This window comes from Lygodium microphyllum, chromosome 25 (genome assembly GCF_053477565.2).
Source record: "Lygodium microphyllum isolate KBCC chromosome 25, Lygodium_microphyllum_v1.1.10, whole genome shotgun sequence".
In the NCBI taxonomy this organism is placed as follows: domain Eukaryota; kingdom Viridiplantae; phylum Streptophyta; class Polypodiopsida; order Schizaeales; family Lygodiaceae; genus Lygodium; species Lygodium microphyllum.
This window is the reverse complement of record NC_141159.1, coordinates 111055704-111071323: the sequence shown is the minus strand read 5'-3', so window position 1 is coordinate 111071323 and position 15620 is coordinate 111055704. Positions and strand designations below refer to the sequence as shown.

Sequence of the window (15620 nt, the reverse complement as noted above, 5' to 3'; positions counted from 1 at the left end):
TTCCAAAATAAAGGGAACCTTGTCAGGCATCACACATCGGTGATAGATATCATCAACACCCTGCCGATATAATGTGCCTACAACAAGAAAAATTTCAATGCCTGTTGTTTAATTTTCTTCTTCTCTGATTTTGATAAAGTAGCTCCAATCTCTCTCGTAGAAAGATAGTGTGTTATAGCAACATACCAAGAGGAAATAGATGCCATATCAATTTTGAACAAAGTCTCCATGTCACTTCCTTTAGCCAAAACCTCTTTTGGCTCTCTGAAATTCACAAGACACTCTACAATGCTCTGAAGCTTCGGCGGCTTGCTCTTAATCTCATAATCGAATTCTTGTAAAGTGATTAACCACTTTGCTAAATGGTCATGCGACTGTAACTTATTCAACAACAATCGAAGCCCTTCCGCCTTCGTATAAAAAACCACCCTCCCATAAAGAATGTAGTGCTTGAACTTTTTGGTCACAAATACCATCGCAAGGTACAACTTCTCCATATAGGTGTAGTTAATTTTCGATAATGCCCAACTTCCGACTAGCAAAAGCTATCGGATGGTACCACTTTTCCTCCCAAATTTGGGCCAAACAGTAGCTAATACTATACATGGTTGCTGTTGAAAATATATAGAACCTTTCACCCCTTTTTGGTGCTTTTAAAACAAGTGCTTTGGCAAGCTCCTGCTTCACATCATCAAAAGACACTTTGCAAGCATCACTCCATGTAAACTGATAGTTAAAGGACAATAGGTTTGTCAGCGGCAACGTTATTTCTACCAGGGTGTTGATAAACCTCCGATAATACCCTACTGATGACAGAAAGCTATGCACTTCCTTTGGAGTATGTGGCGGACTCATGGCGACTATGACCTTGATCTTTTCAGGATCAGTCGCAATCCCTACAGAACTGACTACATGGCCTAACAAGAGCCCATAAGGGACTGCGAAGATGCACTTCCGTGGGTTAAGAGCTATGCAAAATTGTCTACAATGCTCAAAACACTTGCACAAAATGATCAACTATCTATCCCTTACGATGGCTGCCCCCAGATCGTCAATGATACTTTCAGCTCCTCTGGGGAGATGTCACCAAAGGTCTTGTCGGCTGTTCTTTGCCACAAACCAGGTGCATTACACAACCCAAATGCCATCACATGGTATGCAAAGGTACCGAAGACTGTAATAAACATCATTTTTAGCTTGTCTTGCTCAGCAATCGCCATTTGGTTATACCCTGCAAAGCAGTCCATGAACGAATATATTTCCCTACCCACTAGTTGATCCAAAATTTGGTCAATAAATGGCAATGGGTAGTAATCTTTAACAGTCGGCTTATTCAACTCTCTAAAATCTACACAAAGACAGATTTGATTATTATTATTCTTCCTGATCACAATTGGTGAGCACCATTCAGTATGTTGAACAAGGAAGATCAAACCCAATTTCTGCAACTTCTGTAGTTCATTGTACAACCCGTCCCTTAATTCAAAAGGCATACGCCTTACTTTTTGACATACAGGGCATGTACCTCTACTTTTTTGGACCATCCATACTACAGACACTAACACTAATGACTAATATGGCTCATAACTCTCGTTCATATTGTAACTTCCCTAACCATGGGTGACTACAATCCTTGTCAATCCAGAAAGAAAAATGTTAGGTTACGATCCTCGAGTTTTTTTTGCTCAAGAACTTCTCTATTTAACGATTTTAGAGTTCTTCAAGTCCATTTTATGAAAAGTCGGGAAGATGTTAAATCAAAGTCGGGATATCACATCCTCTCCCCCTTAGAGGAATCAAGATATCCTCATCTTGAATGAAACGGGGGATATTGGTTACATTGTGACTCATGGTCAATCCAAGTGGCATCCTCTTCAGGGTAGTCTTTCCACTAGACGAGATATTCTCTAAGGGCTCTACTCCTCAATTTTCTCTCTCTTATATCAATTACTCTGTTAGATTGTAGCTCAAGGACTCCTTGGTTAGGTATTACAACTTTTTGATCATCAAGGATATGGTTAGGGCTAGCTATGTATGCTTTCAATAAGATAACATGAAATACATTGTGAATTTTTATATTCTCAAGGAGTTGTATCTTGTAAGCGCTTGGTCCTAAGCACTTGATAGCCTTATAGGGTCCACAATATCTTAGACTTAGCTTCTTAAATTCTCCTAAATACAAAGAACTCTTATTTGGATGGACATAGACGAAGACCATATCTTCTTCTTTGAAGATTCATTATTGCATTTTTAGATTAGCATACACCTTTTGTCTGTCCTTGGTGGCAGCTTGAATATCTTATCTAATAATCTTGATTTGATCATCCATTTTTTCTAACATTTTTCTTGAAGCTTCTATCCTTAGAGTAGGATCGGAAAAATTAAGAGGCATACAACAATCTTAACTATATAGTGCTTGAAATGGAGTCATTTGAATACTTTGATGATAGGAGGCATTATAAGCAAATTCCACTAAGGGTAGATATTGAATCCACCTTTTAGGTTCCTTGCTGCAATATGCGCACAAAATATCCTCAATCACTTGATTATCTCATCAGTTTGTGGATGATAAGTAATTGCTAAAACAAAGTTGGGTTCCAATGGCTTCAAATAAACTATTCTAGAAATGTGATGTGAAAAGAGAATCATGATCATTGATGATCCTTTTAGGTAACCCATGTAACCTAAAAATATCTTTTACAAAAATTCTTGCAATATCCGAAGCTTTGTAGTTGGTTTTTGTTGGAATAAGATGAGTGACATTTCTTAGCATATCTACTATTACCATTATTGAGTTATATCCTCCTTGGACAGAATGTAAACCAACTACAAAGTCCATGCTAAACTCCCACTTCATCTGAAGAATGTCAAGTGGCTAGAGTTTTCCTGGTAACTTAACACGCTCAGATTTTACCCTTTGGAAATTTAGACATTTAGTGGTATATTTAAGTACATCACCATTGAGTCTTTGCCAGTAATAGCTTTTTCTAACATCACTAAGAGTTTTTGTATACCCCGGGTGTCCTAAAAAAGGAAAGTCATGTGCTTCCCAAAGTATAATTCCACAAGCAGTTTTGATGCATTTACTGTATCTATTCCTAACTTCTTAGCACACATTGGGAGAAATAAATGAGTGTGTACTTCCATAGTCAATCAAAACTTTAAATAATTTACCTTGGTGACTAGCTAGTGTCTGTATTATTGAATAATGATGATTTGGACCCTTCTCGTGGAATGCAACATGAACAATTGCTTTTTCAATATCTTTTTCCATAGTAAGGTCTTCCTCCTTATTAATCTCTTTAAGGGCAATATTTAACATTCTTCCTCTCGCCATAGCTACTTGACCATGGCCTTAGGCAGCTTTGCCTTGACCTCAAAATTGGTCTTAGTGATGATTTCCACCAAGCATTGGACAATCTCTCTTGAAATGTCTTGGCTTATTACAGTGAAAGCACCTAAGACCATCCCTATTTCCCTGGGTGGAAACAAAATTTCCAACTGCATTGGATTTTTCCTTTTTCTTCTGACCTTGGTGAAATTGACCTTGGGTTGTTTTGGTTTGACATTTGAATCCTCCTTTTTTCTAGTTATTGTAGCTCCAGAACTTATCATTTTTAGGCTTTGATTGTACTTCCTGCACAATAGAAGCAGTTGGAATCAAAGCCTCTTGGAGGTCTATTGGGTACATTGATTCCAAATGAGTGTTTAGAGGAGAATTCAGTCCATTGTAGAACTTGGACACTTGTTGAGTAGTATCCATGGAGAGTGCATATTTAAGAAGTGAAACCAATTTGGAGTAATACGCTTTCTGGGTCAGTCTCACTACAAGGGAATGGGGCAATAGCGACGGCCATTTGCGACGCAAAAAGGCGGAGTCGCTAAAAGCGTCGCTATAGGCGTCGCTATTTGCGTCTCTATATGCGTCGCTATTTGCGTCGCTATTTGCGTCTCTATATGCGTCGCTATTTGCGTCGCTAATATTAGCGACGCATATAGAGACGCAAATAGCGACGCAAATAGCGACGCATATAGAGACGCAAATAGCGACGCAAATAGCGACGCATATAGAGACGCAAATAGCGACGCCTATAGCGACGCATATAGAGACGCAAATAGTGACGCTAATAGCGACGCAAATAGCGACGCCGGTCTGGGGAAAAATTTTCGAAAACCCGAGCGTAACATTCGTCGAGAGAACATTTGCGAGAAAGAATGAAAGAGAGAGCGAGAGAGCTTAAAGCTTTGCGAGGGAGAGAGAGAGAGAGAGAAAGGGAGCTCATCACCATGCCGCCGCCGCTATATATGAAGAAGAAAGAGAAGTGTGCAATGGAGAAGGGAGGGAAGGTGCAAAGAGAAGGTACAAAGGGTTTCATCTTCAAGCCTTTGAGGTAGGTACATTGCCTCTTCTTGTTTTATTTTTGTATTATCTTGTTTTCTTTTTTTGTTTTTCTTTGCAAAGAGATACATGGAAAGAGAGGGAGGGAGGAAAGAAGGGAGAAGAATGAAGGGAGAGAAAGAGAGAAAAAGGTAGAGAAATGAAATAAAGAGAAAGAGGAAGAGATAAATGAGAGATGAAGGGAGGGATAGAGGATGAGTGAGAGAAACAACGAGAGAGAGAGGGGGAAAAAACAAAGAGAGAGGAAACAAAGAAAGGGAAATAGAGAGAGGGGGAGATAAATAGAGAGAGGGAGAGGGAGAGGGGAGGGGGAGAGAAATAGAGAGAGGGAGAGGGAAGGAAGAGAGGAGGAGGACGTAGAAAAGAAGGGTGAGGTAAAGAGAGGAAGGAGAGTGAAAAGAAGAAAGAGAGAGAGGGAGAAAGAGAGATAGAGAGAAAAAATAGAGAGCGAGAGAGAGGGAGAGAGAAATAGGAAAACAATGAGAGAATGAGAGAGAAGGTTAATAAAGAAAAGTAAAGGGAGAGGGGGGAGAGAGAGATAAAGAGAGGTGGGGTGACATTTCTTTCAATATCTTTGTTTCTTAAGCTTTTTATTTTCTATCTTTGATTGTCTTTGCAATGAGATGAGTTGAGTGAGAGTGGGGAGGGAAGGAGGGAGAGAAATAGAGAGAAGAAGGAAGGGGAAGGAAGAGAGAGATGGAGAGAAATAAAAAACAGGAGAGAGAGGGCCTTCATAAAAATTTGTCAAAACCCGAGCATGGCATTTTACAGGTTTGTAAACAAGCAAGAGAGAGAGAGAGAGAGAGAGAGAGAGAGAGAGGCCGTTCCCACTGCCACCATCCATGAAGAGGGAGGAGACAAGTGTAAAGGAGAAGGAAGGAACTCCCGAATAAGAAAAAAATGAGAGAAGTACGAAGGGATTCTTCTTCAAGCTTTGAGGTAAGTGCATTATCTATTCTCTCTTTGTTTTTCTCTTTTCTTTACTTGTCTCTTTCTTTTTGTTGATGAGTGTATTGAGAGAAGAAGTGAGATAGATCAACATGTACAAGGGAGATTGAGAGAGAGAGAGAGAGAGAGAGAGAGAGAGGTCGCTGCCACCGCCAATCCACCACAAAAAGAGAGGGGACAACTGCAAAGAAGAAGGAGGGAGCCCGTGAAGGAGAAGAAGAAGAAGGAGAGAAGCGCGAAGGGATTCTTCTTCAAGCTTTGAGGTAAGTGCATTATCTATTCTCTCTTTGTTTTTCTCTTTGAGATAAGTGCATTATCTATTCTCTCTTTGTTTTTCTCTTTGTACTTCAAGCTTTGAGGTAAGTGCATTATCTCTTCTCTCTTTGTTTTTCTCTTTTCTTTACGTCTCTCTTTCTTTTTGTTGATGAAGAGTATATAGAGAGAAGAAGTGAGAGAGATCAACATGCGCAAGGGAGATTGAGAGAGAGAGAGAGAGGTCGCTGCCACCACCAATCCACCACAAAAAGAGAGGGGACAACTGCAAAGAAGAAGGAGGGAACCCGTGAAGGAGAAGAAGACGAAGGAGAGTAGCGCGAAGGGATTCTTCTTCAAGCTTTGAGGTAAGTGCATTATCTATTCTCTCCTTGTTTTTCTCTTTTAGATAAGTGCATTATCTATTCTCTCCTTGTTTTTCTCTTTGTTCTTCAAGCTTTGAGATAAGTGCATTATCTCTTCTCTCTTTGTTTTTCTCTTTTCTTTACTTCTCTCTTTCTTTTTGTTGATGAAGAGTGTATAGAGAGAAGAAGTGAGAGAGATCAACATGCGCAAGGGAGATTGAGAGAGAGAGAGAGAGAGGTTGCTGCCACCACCAATCCACCACAAAAAGAGAGGGGACAACTGCAAAGAAGAAGGAGGGAACCCGTGAAGGAGAAGAAGAAGAAGGAGAGTAGCGCGAAGGGATTCTTCTTCAAGCTTTGAGGTAAGTGCATTATCTATTCTCTCTTAGTTTTTCTCTTTTCTTTACTTCTCTCTTTCTTTTTGTTGATGAAGAGTGTATAGAGAGAAAAAGTGAGAGAGATCAACGTACGCAAGGGAGATTGAGAGAGAGAGAGAGAGAGAGAGAGAAGTACTGCCACCGCCAATCCACCACAAAAATAGAGGGGACAACTGCAAAGAAGAATGAGGGAACCCGTGAAGGAGAAGAAGAAGAAGGAGAGAAGCGCGAAAGGATTCTTCTTCAAGCTTTGAGGTAAATGTATTATATATTCTCTCTTTGTTTTTCTCTTTTATTTACTTCTCTTTTTATTTTTGTTGCTGAATAGATGTATAGAGAGAAGAAGGGAGACAAATCAACACAAGGGAGATTGAGAGAGAGGGAGAGAGAGAGAGAAGCTGCCATTGCCACTACCATTGCCAGCACATCCACTAAAAGAGAGGGGACAACTACAAAGGAGAAGCCAACCTCTGTCTCTTCTCCATCTTGCCCTCCTCGAGCTTGCATGGCAGGCACCAAGCAAGCATGTCCCCGTTTCTTGGCCATGGAGAGGCCTCATGCCAAAGCCCGCCACCTGGAGTACAAGGTGGAGCCTCCTCTAGTGCAGCAACAGGTACTCCCCATAGAGCACAATGACCACTAGAGAAGAAGAGGAGATGGAAACCAAGCAGGCACAAGTGTGAGACAACCCACCAGTAGGAAGGTAGACTGCTACAGCTATGACGATAGAAAGAAGAGCCTACATGATGTACTACGTGTACCTTCTATTACCAAGAATCTATTGTCGATTGGATAGATGGCAGAACAAAATTTGCAAGAATCTAGTGTCGGTTGGATAGATGATTTCAACTGATACACATGGCTGTACATTCGGAAGTACAAGGATGAGGTACTCGATGTCTTTAAGCAAATGGGTTTATAAAGAGAAATGCAAGTCAGATGGTTCGTTGGAAATGTATAAAGCCCGGCTCGTTACAAACGGATATGCACATCAATACAGCCTAGATTATGAGGAGACTTTCAGCTCGGTTGCTAAGATGGAAATGGTGAGAATAGTCATTGCATTAGTGGCTTCTAAGGGCTGAAAATTATGAAAAGTGGATGTCAAAAATGCATTCATGAATGGTGACTTGCTTGAAGAGGTATATATGGAGTAGCATGAGGGTTATGTACACAACCTGAGGTGTATATGGATACTAACTAGCAACCCCGTCTATCATGCTAGATCCAAACACATAGAGATTCATTACGATTTCATCAGAGAAATGATACTTGTAGGACAGATTGATCTACTTCATGTGAAGACACAAGACCAGGTAGCCGATATCTTCACCAAATCACTTGGTAAAGAGAAATTTGTTTGTTTCATGGATCTACTTGGAGTACAGTAACTAATCTGAGCTCAAGAAATGGAGTTTGAGAAGGGGGAGAATAAGCTGGAGTAAGCAGAAGATCAATGGGACTTATTCATACCTCAGGGTTCTGACTATAATGAAAGCTTGAAGTGAAGCTCTTTTTCTTGGGCCTAACGAGTGATAAAAAAGCTCCTTAATTAATACTTTTTTGAATTGATTATATCTAGCTTTTGTAATCACAATCTCTTTTTCTTCTCAGGCCTAAGCAAGTGATGAAAAAGCTCCTTGCGAAATACCTTTTCGAATTAATTATATCTTGCTTTTGCAATCAAAGGATTCAGTTTTTTTTTAATAATCTGATACACAATTTTTAGACATTAGACGTAGCTGACATTGGCAAATGAATTATGCAAGAATATTTAGTGCATATAGCTAGAAGGGTGGCAGGGCATACAGCCCTGCCACCTATTTTTTTCCCCCTCTGTAACCGTCGCTATTTGCGTCGCAAATTTACTCTGCAACCGTCGCTATATGCGTCGCTATTTGCGTCGCTATATGCGTCGCTATTTGCGTCGCTAATTGGGTTAGTGACGCAATTAGCGACGCAAATAGCGACGCTAATAGCGACGCAAATAGCGACGCAAATAGCGACGCAAATAGCGACGAATCGATCGCGTCGCTAATAGCGACGCGAATAGCGATGACGGGGATAATTTTTTCCGTGACTAATTTCGTCGCTTTAAACGTCGCTATTGGGTCTATATGTTGTAGTGTCTCATTTGCTTCAAATTAGAGAACTCATTCATCTTCTAGGTGTGATAAGCTAGAGGTAAATATCTTCCTCTTACAGCTTCTTTCAGAAAATCCCAAGTAATAGTATTTTTAGGGACACTTTGATCTCAACACCATTGCTTCCACCAGAGTCTAGCTTTGCCAATCAATTTCAACTTAGCTATCATGACTTAGTTGGCTGGGATAGTTACAACTGCAGTAAAATAATCTTCCATGGATTCGATTCAAATTTCTGCATCAGCTTCCACATTCTCACCTTTCCCATCAAATTGTGGAGGTTTGACTTGCTTCAAAAGATCCTTTCTCTTGGTCTTCTTTGGGAATTATTGTGGGTGTGAAATTTGGGAAATTAATAACAATTTCCAAGTTAAACTTTAAAATTTTTATATAGCATTAATATTTGAGTTTGATAATCAAATTATTTCTCACTTAATTTATTGAAAAAAACTCAAATAAAATTGTTTTCCCATTGCTAAAGTTAAACTACAATTTCAAAGGTTCTAAGGAAACAGTAGAGTTTTATTATTTCTCTGATTGGTAAAGTATAAATCAATCTTTATTACAACGAATGTACAAGGTAATCAGATAGTTCACATGTTCATCTTATTTTTTTATTTTTATTTTCAGAAAAGGATTCTCTACTACAATCTAAGCATGACACTTTGATACATCCTTTATGAAGTAACTTGGATTTTGAGAGTATATATCTAGGAATCTATATTTTTGAGGGAGTTTAGAAAATCCGTCCTTTTTGTAGTTGTGGCGGCTAGAGCAACCTACAACTTTTATTCTGTCGACCCTAGAAGGATCTTTGTAACTTGCTCATAGATATACGAATTTAATTTGATATATGGGTTTACATTGGCTTCACAAGATAGATAGATCTTAACAACTTTAAGATCTTTTATCCATTTTACCCTTTTTAGATTATTTTGAAGATAAGCTAGATGACTTGCATCGATATAGCAGTATCCTCCGCTAATCATCCATTGTCTTTCATGATATAGAGGCAAGGGGTTGTACAACTAATCTAGTATATCCACATAATCTAATTCCTCCAGGAAAGACTAGATGAATGCATAGCTGACATAAACATTACTTGGAATATCAAGAATTGTTTCCAAGACTCATTATTATGTCATAATTCAAAAACATACATTAACAAAGTGAAGAAAACATGTCATAGGCTATATTTACCATCCAAGATTTCTTTTTCCTTAATCTTACATCGTATTCTATTCTAATGAGTGCTTTGATGCCAACTATGAGATGCTTGCCAGTCTCAATCCAAGGTGCATCTTTTAGTAGTCCATCAATAGGTTTTCCAAAATGACACCACTTGACACTCCCTTGAGTATCATGGGGTTTGTCACTTAGGCCCTACTGAGTCTACATCGCAATAGAAGATTTCTCTCAAACCCACTAGGATCGACCTAAATTTTCAAGTTCTTAAAATTAGACGGGTCTCCTAACAGCTAGCTAGCATCAGTAATTTCAAGTTCCCACTTCCTACTACAAGATTACTCGAACTGAAGCGGCCTTGCCATTGCACTTGGTTCAAAGAGAATGGGAGAGACAAAGGGAAGTGTGGTACATCAACCCTCATGTCCATAAGGAAAATTCCCATTCGGGTCCCCTACAACAATGCAAGTTGGTTCTACTAACGACTAGTTGGCCAATTTATCATCTTCTTATTTCTAACACTGATTTAGAAAAGCTTCGAGCTAATTGAGACCACCCTACCATTGGACGACGGACCCGTCGAGGGTAATGCCTACCCACTTTCCTTTGATGATGGTATCATCTTTAGCTTTTTAATTACCTACAACATATTTATTGAAACATATACAATCGAATCCCTTAATTAGTCCGTTAAATCACATGTTCCTTCGTGTAATTTATTTCGTGGATATGCATACAAATAAAAAAACTCTTTGAATTAATTTTTTTTTCTTTATTATATTGGAAGTTTATTACAATTTCCATCTTCCTAATCTTGAGGAAGATATACAAAATTCACGAGAGTATTCTATCCACCAAGTTTCCTCCCTTGTAACTAGTATTAGGGTTCTAGGATCCCATCCTGGGTCTTGGATGGGCTCGTTATATTCTAGGAGTAATGTAGAATTTGTGGCTAGAGCCCTCCTGGAATCCACATTTCCTACTGCTCAAGACTATCCCTATGGATAGAACTTTCCACTATGGAGCCGATCTAAGCCTCTCAAAGCAATAATCATGACCCCCTTAGAGTAGGGTCTCGCAGCTAGCTTGGGGGAAGCCTACTGTGATCTTTCCTTATATCTTGTTTGTCAATGTTTTTAATTAGAGATCTAGATTCTAGCAAACAAAAACAATCATTTTAAACAATGACAATCACACTATCGTGGAATGTTCACAACTTTACATAGCCAAGCTGGATCCTTAATCTAAGGTAACCTTACATTCTAACGAGGATTCTTCTTCCCATAAAGAAGTATTGAGTACAAATCTTTCAACGTTGTTAAGTAAGTCAAGAATTTCCCATTTAGGGCTAACTTACCCAATATAAGAGAATTTCCTTTACTTGGTACTTAGAAAAATATTATGACAATAATTTAACGAGATGATTTACAACATTCTTTAAATAGAGTTTCACTTTTTAAGTGTTAATCAACCCCTAACCATTGTCGCATTTGGCAATAAATATATTGATTCATTTTACTAATCTTGAGTACATATAATTTCCTTTACTCATTTCATGCAAAGACCTCTTGCAACTATTTTCATCATGATTCTACAAATTATAATCTCAATTAATCTATCTACAAATCATAAGTAGGAGTTAACCATTTGTGTGTGTATTAATATGCTCTCTAGATGAAATTGATATCTTGTCTAAGTGTAAATATGGAAGCTGATATTTTATGTACTTATTTGTATATGAATGTTGTCCATGCAATCTAACAAGTAGATATTGTACCAGTTAATGCAAAAGCTAAAATTTAATGAATTTTTTTGACAAAAACCTTATTATTTTATGTGGCGATATGAAAATAATAGCCTATTTTTGAGTTGTGAATAACCTTGTTTGGCACGACGATATTGGGAATTTCATATTTGCTTGCGCTTGTGTTCACCACTCTTGATGTTCAATTGGTAGGGGTGATTCTGACAACCTCAGGCACTTCCATATCTCTTGATGTTCAATTGGTAGTGGTGATTCTGACAACCTCAGGCACTTCCATATCTCTGGCAATATCATTCTTTGACCAATTGCAGTAGATTTCATGGTCTTACCACTTCTTTGCTTTAGAGCCATAGTTCGCAAGCGGGTTTGAGAGATAGAGAGGGTGGAATGAATTTGGGATGGGAGAGTGTGAGAGATGCTTGTTGAGTTGAAGATCGAGACAGGGGAAGGTTGAGTTAATTAATTGCTTTAGAGCCATAGTTCGCAAGCGGGTTCGAGACATAGAGAGGGTGGAATGAATTTGGGATGGGAGAGTGTGAGAGATGCTTGTTGAGTTGAAGATCGAGACAGGGGAAGGTCGAGTTAATTCATTTCCTCTCTAATCCCATCTCTAATTCCCTCTCTCACAGCCTCTCAGGATCTTCTTCCCTCTCTCGCTCTTTCTAATTCTCCCTCTCTCTAGCTCCCTCTCGTAGCCTCTCAGGGGGGGGGGGGGTAATCCTTCTATCTTCTTCCCTCTCTCTTTCTAATTCTCCCTCTCTCTAGCTCCCTCTCGTAGCCTCTCAGGGGGGGTAATCCTTCTATCTCCCTCTCTTTTCCTCCCTCTTTCTCTATACTCCTGAGAAGGGCCTCTCCCCTCTTGCTTGAACCTCACTCAATTGCTCCCCATGCTTCTTATTTATAGCTAAATTAAAGAAGAAGGATTGTGGCTAAGAAGAAGAGCTCTTGATAGAGGGGATCTTGGTAAAATCAACTATCTGAAGCTTTCGAGATGCAATTTGATGGTCAATTCGCAAATCCAATGGTTCTGTTGGCTCTAAATGGGGGTTAAATTTCTAGGATACCTACACAGAAATCTTCTAGATCACTCCTTCTTCTTCTCCTCATTTTGAGTGTTGTTTGTTACCTATAAATTGCGATAACGATGTGCACGATTTTTTCAATCCTTCTTTTTGCATTAAATCTTCAAAACTGGATGAAAAAGCCACTTTATTTTTTTACGTGACACCCTATTCCAAAAGTTTTGATAGATTTTTAGGATATTTATATTATAAATAATATAAAAAATATGCTAGTTTTGTCTAGAAATCTAGTAATTTTGGACTATCCATACTATAGACACTAACACTAATGACTAATATTGCTCATAACTCTCGTTCATGTGGTAACTTCCTAATGACAGGTGGCTATAGTCCTTGTCAATTTGGAAAAAGAAATGTTGGGTTACGATCCTTGGGTTTTTTTTTTCTGGAGATTTTCTCTATTTAATGATTTTAGAGTTCTTCAAGTCCATTTTGCGAGAACTGGGGATATCACAGACATGGTTTCAATTAATGAGAAATGGTCCACATAAAGTGGTACAAACGATAAAAAAGTGGTCAAGGCCGCTAAAAAATCGATAGAAGTTACTATATAGAGGTAGTTGACACTAAAATGCTATCTTAGAACTGGGGATATCACAGACATGGTTTCAATTAATGAGAAATGGTCCACATAAAGTGGTATAAACGATAAAAAAGTGGTCAAGGCCGCTAAAAAATCGATAGAAGTTACTATATAGAGGTAGTTGACACTAAAATGCGATCTTTCACCACTTTAAAGTGGTACTCCATTACTCCAAAAATGGTGTTGTGTAATGTGTACTTCTACTTTCACATGGTAATAGTTGACTTTCTTGTGGTGATTACTCATATAAAGTGGAGCAATACCATTTAAAAGTGTTGTGTAATCTTTGCTGGAATGGAAAGAAGTGATGCTCCTTTAGTTTAAAGTGGTTCAAATCAATTCTTTATGTGAATTTCCACTTATTAGTTAAAATGCTAACAAAAAGTGAACTTTAACCACTTGAAAGTTATTTCAACCACTTCTAATGTGAAATAAAGTGGTGCTTGACTTAGTTAACACTATTCTATTCTAGTTCAGAGTTGTATTTTTGAAAGTTGTGTAGTATCGCTTTGCATTCTTGCTGCACCAATTGAATGCTTTGAAGTGTTCATCCACCACTTTAAAGTGGTGTAGAGGCATTCCAAAGTGGTTAATAACTACTATTAGAAGGTGGTGGAGTACTTGAAAATTCAAGTAAATTGATTCACCACTTGAAAAGTGGTGCTCCATCGTACCTCGACTTCAGAAATGTTGTTACAGAACTTGCACTTTCACTTTTTGTGGTGATACTCCACTTGTCTATGGTAGTCAAACCAATATAAAATGGAGTAAAACCATTTGAAAGTGTCGTGAAACCTTTGCTTGAATGGAAAAAGGTGATGTTTCTCTAGTTTAAAGTGATTCCTAACTAGTCTTTTATGGTGAATTGTCACTTTTCTAGTAAAACATGAACAAAAAGTGGACATTGATTATTTGAAAGTTTTTTCAACCACTCTTGAACTAAAATAAAGTGCTACTTGACTCAAGTAAGGTCATTATATTCTAGTTTGGATTTTTGGCATTTTTGCAACTTGTGCAATATCACTTTGCATTCTTATTGCACCAACAACTAAACACTCTTTAGTTTTGCTTCACCACTTAAAAGTGGTTTAGAAGCATTCCAATGTGGCTTATAACCACTATTGGAATATGGTGGAGTACTTTGAAATTCAACTAAATTATAGTGCTCCAGCACCTTAAAAGTGTTGCACCACCACTGCACATTTGATAGTCACATACATGGTAATTGAATGCTGAAGAAGCTAAAAAATAGTTGAATATCACTTTGGAATGGTTCACCACTGGAGAACCATTGTAATCTTGTGCATACTAGAAAATTAAGTTGCACATACTAAATAGTGAAGTGGTTCTATAGTCAGTTGGGCCAAATTGAAATGTATTCACTATACATCACTAATCAGCCATTGTGAGGAGGCAATTACCATTGCGAGAAAGATCAATTTGATGAGAAAAAAACTTCTAGAAGAATGGGCTTGAGGAATCATAAATCTACTCAAGTTGATCAATGTTGATTGGTCTTTGACTTTGGTCACATAAGCATAAGAAGGGATAAGTCGACATGACTACAACTTCTTTTGAGAAAGGGTCTTAGCATACTCAGTCTAAATCAAGAGGCCTTTACAAAAGAGGTATTCACTCTCTTTCCAAATGGGATGCCAATTTAAAAATACTTAAATCATCTCATTATTGGAAAGGCCAAAAGTAATCATTCTGAACAACTTGACATAAGTAGTAAATATGGATTCAAATTAGATTAGCCATTCTGCTTCAAAGGAATTGCCTTTTCTAGCCAAATCTTTAGGCATGCTTCTCAACTAGCAAAGATTTCATATGATCAAGAAAATAAGGTTTTATGACACTAAAGTGATTTTAAGTAACCTCTTGTGAATGGTTCTAGGGTTTGGTGTGCTTAGCTTGGTCTAATTGCTGGGATGAGCTAGTAGATATATTAGTAGCTTCAAGCTCAAGATCTAAGATGTCAACCAAATTACTTTCTCTATATTTATTACTCTATTTCACAATATTCAATGAACACACTTTTGACATAATAGTGAAAATAGACCAATCTTAAAATAAACCAATCAAAGAAGCTGGAATTTTATTGAAATGGTTCATAGTCATCAAGGAATGGTGGTATTATAAGCAATAATAATATATATAGAATAATACCAAGTATGACATTGTCTTGGCCTATTCTCCTTAGAACACTCAATTCTTCCTCTCCATGAGGAGTTTATCCAATAGAGGGTGGCCTTGGATTGATTTGAGGAGCTTAAAATCTCATACAGTTTCAAGCATTGTAAGTTAAATAGGAGCTACATATATAGGGCCATGCACTAAAGTCCAAAGTGCCATTCTTTATTCATCTATTTTCATTATCCCAATAGTCAATTCTAGTTGCTAAATAGTGGCTAGAATATTATTTCTATTCAAACATGCTTTGTCCTTATCTTTTTGTATCAATGCTTCAAGTTTCTTCTTGTTGGTTTATAATGGCTAGTGTAGAATGAGGGAATCAAG

The 15620-nt window shown here is 38.0% G+C and overlaps 1 long non-coding RNA gene across 1 annotated transcript; it reads left to right on the top strand.

The window, feature by feature from the left end:
* The first annotated feature begins 4254 nt into the window (after positions 1 to 4254).
* Positions 4255 to 7002, top strand: LOC148014624 (uncharacterized). The gene is made up of 6 exons (XR_015688678.1): positions 4255 to 4391; positions 5171 to 5610; positions 5778 to 5967; positions 6135 to 6326; positions 6506 to 6596; positions 6670 to 7002. It is a non-coding gene; the product is annotated as an uncharacterized LOC148014624 (long non-coding RNA).
* The last annotated feature ends 8618 nt before the right edge of the window (positions 7003 to 15620 follow it).